The sequence below is a fragment of the Engraulis encrasicolus genome, chromosome 2 (genome assembly GCF_034702125.1).
Source record: "Engraulis encrasicolus isolate BLACKSEA-1 chromosome 2, IST_EnEncr_1.0, whole genome shotgun sequence".
Lineage (NCBI taxonomy): Eukaryota > Metazoa > Chordata > Actinopteri > Clupeiformes > Engraulidae > Engraulis > Engraulis encrasicolus.
In genome coordinates this window covers 50257205-50269704 of record NC_085858.1, presented here as the reverse complement: position 1 = coordinate 50269704, position 12500 = coordinate 50257205, and the positions used below count along the sequence as shown (strand labels likewise).

Below are 12500 nucleotides of genomic sequence, written 5' to 3'. Positions count from 1 at the left end.
CCAGTCATGCTGCCTATGGATCCTGCATTCTTCACATCGTGATGTGTGCCTTCAAAGTGCTGCAGGCTATTCTTTTCTTCGCATTTACACGTGTGTGTGTGTGTGTGTGTGTATGTGTGTGTTTTTGTGTGTGTGTGTGTGTGTGTGTGTGTGTGTGTGTGTGTGTGTGTGTGTGTGTGTGTGTGTGTGTGTGTGTGTGTGTGTGTGTGTGTGTGTGTGTGTGTGTGTGTGTGTGTGTGTGTGTGTGCGCACAAAAAAAAATGTATTTAGGTCTTTTAGTCTTGTTGGAATATTTTCTATTTTTTTGTAGTTTTATGGGATTTTTGGAATGTTTTCTCACTACCAGTGTGCACAATAAAGCACTCTGATTTTCTCTCTGATCACACACTCAAATTTGCCATCTGGATTTACAGAGAGGGAGAGTTGGGGAACCTCTTTCTTGCACACACATCTCCATCCTCTGCCAGTGTTTGGTCTATTGGTGTATTCCAGCAATTAGATTGCTGAACTTTTACTCATTTATCTTTTGAGGAGACGAAACACAATAATATTTACTCTATTATTGGCTTCAAACCTATGATGAGATGTAATAAACGAAATCTTGAATCTTGAATCTTGAATCTAATGCTTTCTACCAAAACCCCATTCTCGTGTGCAAAGTGCTGTGGGGCACCTACATGTACGCCCACGCATACCCACAGATAGCACATTATATAGCACAACAAGCATTTACTGCATACATAATTCCTCTTTTCTCTCTGTGGTAACGTGTCTAAATGTTCTTTCACACATGGCTATCATCCCCCACCCACTGTGGCTGCTTACAGAACTGCCTTCGACTTCATGTTGCACTGCGCCTGACACCAAACCACAGAAACAGTAAGTCGATATACCACCACACCCAATCAAGTTATACAAAAATGACGCATACACACACAATCTGATGAAAAAACGAATCTCTCTGTGTGTGTGTGTGTGTGTGTGTGTGTGTGTGTGTGTGTGTGTGTGTGTGTGTGTGTGTGTGTGTGTGTGTGTGTGTGTGTGTGTGTGTGTGTGTGGTTTTACATGTTCTGCAGTCACTCAGTGTGTCAAAGAAGACAGCTCTAGCTGGTGCTCCTTATGAAATTAGCACAATGGTAGCGCAGCAGTTTTAGCCCGACTAAACTGACTACATTTAAACATTTGTACTTTGAAAAGAGGAGGAGAGGAGAGCAAAGCAGAGGAGAGGAGAGAAGAGGAGGGAGGGAGGGAAAAGAACACTGATGGTGATTCTGTGTGTGTGCGTGTGTACGTGCGTGCGTGCGTGCGTGCGTGCGTGCGTGCGTGCGTCTGTCCGTCCGTGTGTGTGCATGTGCATGTGCATGTGTGTATGTGTACGTGCTTCTGTTGTGACAGTGATTTTGCAGTTACTCAGTGTGACAAAGAAGACAGCTCTCGCTGGTGCTCCTTAGAGAAAACAGACAGCTCTAGCTGGTGATCCTCATGAGCACACACACGCTTTACACGTTACCACGCGTCACTTTACAGCCAATGGCCTCAGTCTGACCTGTTAATCAATAGATGAGAAACAGGTACACCAAACATTCTAACACACACTCCACCCCACCCACCCAACACACACACACACACACACACACACACACACACACACACACACACACACACACACACACACACACACACACACACACACACACACACACACACACACACACACACACACACAATGACCTTATTGAAATTCCAATAGACCGTCCTTAAAATGATCTATTTCATCTGTGTGCAGCTTACATCCATTTGAATGTGGATAACTGACATGCTCCTACATTAATGTCACCCATTAGCTCAGACTTACATAGAAATATGCACTTAGCATTCACATATTTCTTTGCATTGTCACCACCACCCCAACACATATTTCTCTCTCTCTTTCTCTTTCTCTCTTTCTCTTTCTCTTTCTCTCTCTCTCTCTCTCTCTCTCTCTCTCTCTCTCTCTCTCTCTCTCTCTCTCTCTCTCTCTCTCTCTCTCTCTCTCTCTCTCTCTCTCTCATTTGGGTGCTCATGTTTGTATAAAATTATTCATGTCTGTATGAAATTATTCATTCTTATTCATTCTTTCCTTGACGTTAAAGTCTGCTGTCTTGTCTCATCTTCTCCCCCAACTGAATTCTACAGCAACGCTCTGTATACCTGGGAATGCTGTTGCCGGGCATAAAAACATGCCAGAGCATTCCATTTCATTCAGCATTGCAATACATAGGATTTTACAGTAACCATCTTGTATACTGTATAGAAAAGAGAACATGCTGCTGTTGAAGTACTGTTTCCATTACATATGGTACAGTGATGCACTGTGCCACTAGACTGTGCCCTTTGAACTCAGCATCCGACAACATGGGCTAAAAGCACACTTACTTGCACATTATACTTGCCCCGGGGTGAAGGCATGACTTCAACCGCTGTAAAGTAGCAGGATTCCAGTGTGAAAACATCTTATGCTGTGACCTATGTTCAATTGCTCTGTGTGTGTGTGTGCGTGTGTGTGTGCGTGTGTGTGTGTGTGTGTGTGTGTGTGTGTGTGTGTGTGTGTGTGTGTGTGTGTGTGTGTGTGTGTGTGTGTGTGTGTGTGTGTGTGTGTGTGTGTGTGTGTGTGTGTGTGCATGCGTGCGAGTGTGCACTTCTGCACGCGTGCAGTCAGTGGAATATGATCTCAGCAAAGACTTGACTTGGACTTGAAAGATGAAAGCTTATCTTTGGAACCATAACAAAAATCAGCCTCCATCAACACCCTGGGCACGCACTTTCAGAAATACGACCTCAACTAAACCTTCTTTGGCGAGGACTTCTGCAGTATCAAACAGACTGAACAAACTAGAAGACGGAACTCAGCCTTGATGAAAACCAAATCAAAAGTTTATTAACTTATTTGGAAACTTGGGGGTGAAGGGAAATGAATCATGCTGTAGTAGACATATGTAAAATATTTTGGCTACTTTATTTTCTTACTTGCAAGGGTGATTGGGATTTTTTCACTTGGCCATTTGGAAAAGTCACCAAAGTGCCCTTCAAATCTCTGCAAGCTAATTAATTGACCCTGGTTCTTAGTGAAAGAGTGTCAAGAAAAAATGCTCATAATTGGACAAATGGCGCTGTCGACAAAGGCCCGGCCAAAATATTACAGGGCATGTGTCAGGCACACACAAATATTCAGTCAAGGACAAGAACACACAGGGAAACGTGCGCACACACACACACACACACACACACACACACACACACACACACACACACACACACACACACACACACACACACACACACACACACACACAATTGTGGTCTCCCCGTCCCCATGGATGCATAAAAAAGAACAAATGCGGAAGAAGAATAGATTCTGAATGTCATTACATCAGTATGCTGAGGTGTGTGTGTGTGTGTGTGTGTGTGTGTGTGTGTGTGTGTGTGTGTGTGTGTGTGTGTGTGTGTGTGTGTGTGTGTGTGTGTGTGTGCGTGCGTGCGTGCGTGCGTGCGTGCGTGCGTGCGTGCGTGCGTGCGTGCGCGTGCGCGCGCGCGTGTGCGTGTGTGTGTGGGTGTGTATACATTTTAAAAAGCGAATAATGAGACATAAGACGCATGCAAAGGAAAATGAAAATAAAAACAATGTCCATTGGGATTAAACAAAAGTTTCAGCATCTCACTCTGTCTCTGTCTTTGTCTCTCACACACCCAATAGCCAGCTTTCTATTTCTTATGATCACTCCAGTCCAGCCATGAAATCCCCATCTTTTATTATCTTTGTTACTATGTGTGAGTGTTGGGGATAAAACGGCACAGGCTTGTAGCAAGGCCTTCGAAGAGGATAATTCAGGGTTAAAATGTGTTTAGCCACTCGAACCTCCCGATCTACGACTGGGCTTACACTTCTGCAGCCAGCAAACAGCTTCTCTCTCTCTCTCCCTCTCTCCCTCTCTCTCTCTCTCTCTCTCTCTCTCTCTCATATAAACACCCACATAGAAGTCAATCCTTGCTGATGGCTAATCATGGTGGCAGCTCTCAGCTGTGAGATTACAGATCCATACCGTCCATCGACAGCCCATCTCTCTCTCTCTCTCTCTCTCTCTCTCTCTCTCTCTCTCTCTCTCTCTCTCTCTCTCTCTCTCTCTCTCTCTCTCTCTCTCTCTCTCTCTCTCTCTCTCTCTCTCTCACAAACACACACACTTACACACAAATGCACACGCACACACAGTGTGATTATGTTCTGAGAAAAGGACAATGGAGATGTTGCCATGACAAGGAACTGATTGGATATGGAAGCCTCTCTGTCACACGTCCATTCAATGTACTCTGATACATCATTTACTACATAATTTACTACTCATGAGCTCGTCCTGGTGAGACCTCTGTCTATTGCCAATTTTGGAAGCCCAACTGTACATAGAAAAGGTTATCAGGCTGATCTTGCAAAAATTCAACCCCCAGCTTGCTCGTCAATTGTGCTACAGTGCTGTCAGCTAGCATATGTCAAATGCTTGGCTTACTATTAGCAACAACTAGAAGGGCACAAGGAAAACCATCATCAGAATGAGCAAAGGAAACTGTCAGTTAGCTAACATATTCCATTGTAAGACGAAGACTTTTTTCTGCTGGTGTTGCAAAGGGTTACTGGCTTGTCTTCACCTCAAAGTCTTCAAATTATAAAAGGTCTTTCAAGGTTGGTGCTGCAAAGGGTCACACGCTTTTGTGGCCTTTCAAACCTCCAAACCTGGTCCCAGTGCTCCTGACAAAGACACACACAGACAGACATTTCTGTCTGCCGTGGTTATTTCATGAATTTAAGGGTTTGGACACAGAATGTTCCCCAGCAATTGGCTGTTCTATTTGCTCTTGTACGTGACTGTCAATGTTGTACAACAAATCATCTTACATCCCACTGAATGGAATGGTGTGGTTGACTGAGCGTAAACCAGGTAATTATCTCAAGACATGGTCTACTGGTCCCATTTACCTACTGTAGCAGACCACTCTGGCCCATTGATACACTGTCAATTTCAATTATCAGTGCAAAATTGTTGACAATCTGGAACTAGATTATCTCCTCTTCACTGACGCGCCTCCTGATGTCAGGAATAACAAGTACTAGTAGATATCATTAGCATTGCCAATTAAGAGATGTTTGTCTTAGGGTGGAAAACTACAACATTAGCTGTTCTTGGAAATCTTGATATGCACTGGGGTCAGGAACATGTACTGTATCAACAAGCAAGATAAATGTGTTGCACGATGATCTAATTAGGGAAAGCCTTATCAAGTTTCTCCTGTGAAGCAAAACCAACGTACGTAAGTTGGATTCAGATGGCATCCTACTGTACCTTGTGTTCTACTTAGCATGGCAACTAGATCATTATTCTGGTGGATAAGATACAGATTTTGTGTGGTCACTGTCGCTAACACAGATGCCTACCCCATTCAGGAGTCGCTCTGTGAGGCTGTTGCATTTTCCACTCTTGACCTTGACAAGTGATAATGCCTGATTCAGGACAAGACAGCCTTTTAATACATTTATCTCAAGATATTCTCGCCATTGATACCCACCCCATAGCCTCTTTATGCAGATGGGCCTGCCGGTGGGCACATTCAGTCATTGCTGAAAAGATTCAACTACTGTACATCATGAAGACTTGGTCATTACAATTTTGGTGTAAGTTTATAACATTGGCTCTGTGCAAAGGGGCAATACAATTACTTCACAAAAACAGAATGCCTAGTGGTGGTATGCAACCTTGAAAGATTCAGACATTACCTGATGACCAGACATTTTTCTACAGTCATTCTTCACTTCAATGGGTTTGCAAAACTCAGAAACCCAAGCACTCATCTCATCCACTCACTCATGGACATTGAGTTGGCAAGAATTCTCTTTCACACTGGAGTACAACTGCTTACACGGTAAGCATATGCTCTTACATGCCTTGGCGGTTAAGGTTTGCCCTTTGACAAGGTAGTGATGTAGAGTTGTCAGGAAACGTTAAAGACCTCACGGTAGGATACAAGAAAGTGGCCACTTCATGACAACAGTTTGTAAAGCCGGTATCAGTGAAATGTCCCTCGGTGTATGCGTTCCTCTGAGAATCGTCTTTTTTTATATATATCCTGTGTATTAGGGCAATCTTCCGTGACTCAGAATGACACTTTGCCATTTACGTGTATCAGGCATGTATTGAAACTGTGCATGTGCACTGAACATAAACTTTGGTTCACGGCTTTCAACGTCTCGCGAGTGACTCCGATCACAGCAGTTCACTTTATTATTCGGGAGCGCATAGTAATGATGACCTCCACCTCCTCCGTGTCTCACTCCCTGTAAAGCCTTGAGATTGTGGTTCGTTGATTGCACGGCATACGTGCGTACACCTTCTGGACCTGATCCCACATTGTTGATGGCTGGGTGCAGGCTCCGGATATTGGCTTTTATTTTTCTCATTCCTTTCTCTCCCCACCAGCAGCCTTAAACAGCCCAACCACACAAACAATCCTCTAACCAGATCAATACACACACAAATACACACACACACACATGTATGCATGCATGCACGCGCACGCACACACACACACACACACACACACACACACACACACACACACACACACACACACACACACACACCACACACACACACACGTTCTTGCGCACTCTCTCTGTCACGCCGATCAATAATTTAGATGGAATAATTAATGTTGCTGTGTGCAGTGGTTTCTTCTGGTGCTGGTTGAGTTCTCCCGAAATAATCTAGAGGCAACGCACTGTGACCAATTCGGAGTAATAATTCACACACACACACACACAAACTCTCTCTCTCTCTCTATCTCTCTCTCTCTCTCTCTCTCTCTCTCTCTCTCTCTCTCTCTCTCTCTCTCTCTCTCACACACACACACACACACACACACACACACACACATTTCTTCTCTTTCAGACAGAGATACGCAGAACACAGGCACACACAAAATGGTCTGTTCCTGTAATGGGGTTTCCTCTTCTAGTATTTTCCTACACCTACACCTAATAACTGGGACTAATTTGTACTCTCCCCAACACACGATTACATGACTTGCATTTAACCTGCTCATCAACCACTTTCAACATGGGAGTCCAATGGAATGGTGAGTCCAAGACCTACACTACCCATACACACACACACACTCTCTCTCTCTATCTCTCTCTCTCTCTCTCTCTCTCTCTCTCTCTCTCTCTCTCTGTCTCTCTCTCTCTCTCTCCACTAACACTGGCTTTGTGGCGGAAATGATTGCATCCAGTAAAGCAAAACTAATTGAATAAAAACACTGAGTTACTCTGCCCCTCTAGTGTGTGTGCATGTGTGTTTACATGAGAACAAGTCTCTCTCTCTCTCTCTCTCTCTCTCTCTCTCTCTCTCTCTCTCTCTCTCTCTCTCTCTCTCTCTCTCTCTCTCTCTCTCTCTCTCTCTCTCTCTCTCTCACACACACACACACACACACACACACACACACACACACACACACACACACACACACACACACACACACACACACACACACACAGGCGACATTCAATAATATCCCATTGTAACTCTACATTACACAATGGTCAGAAAATAGTTATGTCTCAAAAATATGTATCTGCTTTCAGCTCAGTGTCTTCTAATGCAAAACATGAATGCTCAGACTGTGTTTCACAGAAAACATGGTGATAAACACACTGGACATACCCTGCTACTATGACAACCAAGAGCAACATGCCATTTCTGGATCTATTATTAATAAACGGCCAAATGTTTACAAGACGATTACTATGGCAACACCCTCCATTGGTGCGGGTGAAACGTGTGGGCCCTTCAGACATGTTTTCTACGCATGTTATTTTATTCAACATCCTGTTTAATTATCTATGATAACTTGCCGTTCAGGAGCAGTGTGTTTGCTATGGACGTCAAAAATAAAGCACCTGTCCCCCAGGCTTGACGGGACTTTCTAAACACCAAGGGGAATTAAAAAAAAGGATGACGCCATGCAGTTCTTTAAATATCTATGAAGGCTTTTATGCTGAATTACACCCACCAACGACATCACTTCTATTTCCAGGATTTGTAGTTGCACTTGTCTCCACTTTTACACAAGGACAGACACACTTAACACTATTGTGCCTATGGAGACAAAAGATACCCACAAGTAAAAAGAAGCAAATTATGAGCAATCATGACACATTTTGAGACACCAGTATGTGCGTGCATGCGTGTGTGCGTGCGTGCGTTCGTGCGCGCGTGCTAGCCTACGCGCGTGTGTGCGTCTGTGATGTTCCATCAGATCAAAGGTCTGCTGAAATTCTCCTTTCTGCCAGCAGATGACACAGAACCATATGTCTGCATCTTGCCAGAATCAGTTTGATCCAAATACTTGAGGCGGTGTGTTGCACTGACACACTGACACACACACACACGCACACACACGCACACACACACACACACACACACACACACACACACACACACACACACACACACACACACACACACACACACACACACACACACACACACACACACACACACACACACTTAGTCTATGTGCTTGAGATTCTAAAAAGTATCACACTCTTGCATTAATTGCTATTATACTCTACCCTGTTTCATACACTACTGTAGGTCAGAGAAAGAAACACGATCTATGTGTGGCGCACCCAAGGCCTAGAACTGAAAGGTCTATTCCTTTACTCACCCAAATAAAAGTTTGTTGTCCTCCTTGATAATTTAAGCTGTGTCTCCGTGTGTGTCTCTTAAGTGCATGCTGAATAAGCCACAGCGCTTTTAACCGAGCGTTCTTCAATATTTAACCTTGTGAAAATGCTTATGAAAACACAATATTTTAAGCATGAACTCTTTTATCCTTAAAATTAGGTCAGCACACATTTTCCATTTTATTAAATGCCAAATACAACACTTTATTTGACAAAGAATTTTAGAAAGTCATGTTAGTAAAGTGGCGAGTTAGTCGGACGATTTCAGTATGACACAGGACAAGAGAAGAGTGCTAACTGGGGCTGAGGTGAAGTGAACACTTTTTGATGAGTTGTCAGGTGAGTGTTAGTGGCAATCTGGAAATACATGATTGATGATTGAGAGCACGCGCATGGGTCTCACCGTCTCACAACACCCCAACACACACACACACACACACACACACACAGACACACACTCTCTCTCTCTCTCTCTCTCTCTCTCTCTCTCTCTCGGTGGCCACATAGCACCAGTCTGTCGCTACACGCCTTCCAAAGATAGACGGCTGGCTGGGTTTCTAATTATGAACGTCGTTTAATAAATAACGCACGTGTCATCTGCTTGCTCATTCATTTGTTATTTAGGGCTTTCAGACCTGCCAAGTCCTCTGAAGGGGCCAGTGATAATTCCTTCCCCATCAGAAGTGAGATAGGTACTGTAGGTTTGTCTTGGATTGGTGACTGATAGATGGGCTGACTCGGGCATCAGGATTATATGCAGCATTTTATTAAGTGGACCCCTGAGTCGTTTTTTCATCAATACTAGTTTTAAAAAATCATTTTGTTTTCAAAGATTTCATGGATTCCATTGGCATTTTTTTTCCACATAATGGAACAGTCCTCCATTTTGTGATTTTAACACATTTGCTGTATTTCCAAAAGTATTGATCATGAATGTGTGTATAATTTTCTTCTCAGTGTGTACATACTATGTACTCTGTGTACTCTGTGTGTGTGTGTACTCTGTGTGTGTGTGTACTCTGTGTGTACACTGTGTGTACTCTGTGTACTGTGTGTGTGTGTGTGTGTGTGTGTGTGTGTGTGTGTGTGTGTGTGTGTGCGTGTTTGTGTGCACGCGCATGAGTGCATGCATGAGTGCATGCATGTGTGCGTGCATTTCCTTCTTGTTTGTGTGGGTGTCTCTGGGTACATGCTCATTTGTCCATGCCATGTAGTGATCAGACTTACACTCCGCTGGACAACCATGACAGCACCAGACCAGCCTGCTGTTTCTCCCCCAGAAAGGGTGAGCGTCAGCCACAACACAAGCTGGGCTTCAAAGCTTCGGACGAACAGATGCACAGTGACACACACACACACACACAAGCGTGCGCACACACACGCGTGCGCGCGTGCGCACACACACGCGTGCGCGCGTGCGCACACACACGCGTGCGCGCGTGCGCACACACACGTGCGTGCACATAAACACACACACACACACACACACACACACACACACACACACACACACACACACACACACACACACACACGTGCACACACACATACGTATACGTATATACACACATGTTTACACAGAGAGGGCAAGGTAATTCACTCTGACAAGTAAAACATCATATGAAAGTAGACTTTCAAGTCAGACAGCCTAGATTTCATTCCCACCCAGCACAACATCGAAACACACACGCACACACATGGCCACACGCGCACGCACTCCCACGCGCGCACACGCACACACGAATGCACGCGCGCACGCACGCACACACACACACACACACACACACACACACACACACACACACACACACACACACACACACACACACACACACACACGCCGAGCCTAATCACCCTTTTTTCCAATAGGCCCTCTTAGAGGCAATTACAAATCCATCTGGATGCTGGGCCGACATTTCAGGAAGCAAACAGACTTTGATTACCACAGACTGGGTCAGTGTCACCATCACCCTCCACACAGGAAGTGACATCAGCCAAAGCCTCCCAGCTGGCCACTCAAGTCTTTTTTGACATGACAGGCTGTCACCACAGAAACGTTGCAAGGGCTTTGAAAGAGGCAGAAAAATGCCTTAGTGCCTTAGGGCCATGTCACTGCCACGAAACTATGTTATGATTTCCTCCCAGTTTCAGTATTTATTGTGTCTCTATCTTCCTCGTGGTATCTCTGTGATTCTTTTCTCTCTTTACTTCTTATATTCCCCGTTCTCTCTGTGTGTGTATCTTAGATTGCCTCCCGGCCTCTGTTGCACTCACTCACTTTGAGCAACAGTCTGTTATTTTACTTTCTCCACAGTGGAACAAAAACTTCTTACTTTTCCCTGAAATCATAAAAAGTATGTTATAGATGGCAATATTTCCTGAAGCACAGCCATACTCAAAAACACACATGAACACCTCGGCAAGTCTGCCACTCTGACTGGCTACAACAGTGCCACAGCCACAGACAAACTTAGGTCTGCTGGACTGAACTGGACTGGACTGGACTGGACTGGACTGTCAGGGTTGCCAGATGAGACTCCAGCCTTGAGATTTTCTGCCCAAAAAATGTTCAGAACCCGCCTGGAAGCACTAAATCCCGCCCAATTTGTAGTAAATTCGAATGATTTCTATGGCCACAAGTTTGCCAAAAAAACCCGCCCCAAATGCCCGTTTTTACCCGTTTTTAGCCGCAGACGGCCATCCAAAGCAGCCCAATCTGGCAACACTACCTGTCTGGCTCCAGGCAAATGGACTGTTATAAGACCCTAGGGCAGTGTTTCTCAAACTTTTCCTGCCATTCCCCCCTTCAGGGGAAGGGTGTCTGCGCCCCTCGAGCAAAATACGAAAATACAAATAAATAGGCCGTCGTAAAGTTTATTAAAGCCTAATATACACATATATGGCCTATGATGTTCTCTAAATATTAGTGAATAAATTAATGAATATATTGTGATTGTAAAGTGAATGCCCCCCCTCCAATACCTCCACGCCCCCCTAGGGGGGCTTCCGCCCCACTTTGAGAAAGACTGCCCTAGGGAGAACATCGCATCGCATCCAGCAGCATAACACCGCTAGACTTCCATATCTCTCACTTCACCCAAAAGGCACTTGTACATCCATCCACCCATAAAAGCCACTATATGCCATACTACATTCTGCACTTACATGTACAAGTTACACCGGTAACGTATGTGTGTGTGTTAGATGATGTGGAAGGGTCATCTTGGTTGGGATCGCGTCGACACCGATGCGGACACTTGGCAGAGGGATGTAAAGAAGGGGAAGGGGAAAGAAAAAGAGAAGGATAGAGAGAAAGAGGAGGGATGAGAGGGGAAGATAGGCGGAAGGGCTGACTGAGTCACAAGAGGATTAGGAGGATGAACATAGTGTGAGAGAGAGAGAGAGAGAGAGAGAGAGAGAGAGAGGGGGGGGTGGAGGAGAGAGAGAGAGAGAGAGGAGAGAGAGAGAGGGGGGGGGAGAGAGAGAGGGAGGGAGGGAGGGAGAGAGAGAGGGAGGGAGAGAGAGGGAGCTGATGGCTAATAGAGCCAACGGCGTCTTATAGGAGCAATAACAATGAAATCATTCAGATGTGTCCAAATAGTCTTTGAAATGCAGTTGACCTTCAACCCTCAATGACCTCTTCATTCTCCCTCATCCTCTCTCTCCGCCTCTCCCGTGCAATTATTCCAAGGCTCAAATAAACAAGGGATTGAGTAAGAGGAAGGAGGGAGGG

At 44.9% G+C, this 12500-nt stretch overlaps 1 protein-coding gene across 1 annotated transcript in view; it reads right to left on the bottom strand.

Annotated features, from left to right (window-relative positions):
- The window catches only part of LOC134440328 (glutamate receptor ionotropic, delta-1-like), a 447219-nt gene that overhangs the window by 368039 nt on the left and 66680 nt on the right, over positions 1-12500 (bottom strand). The gene's annotated exons all lie outside the window — the stretch shown is intronic.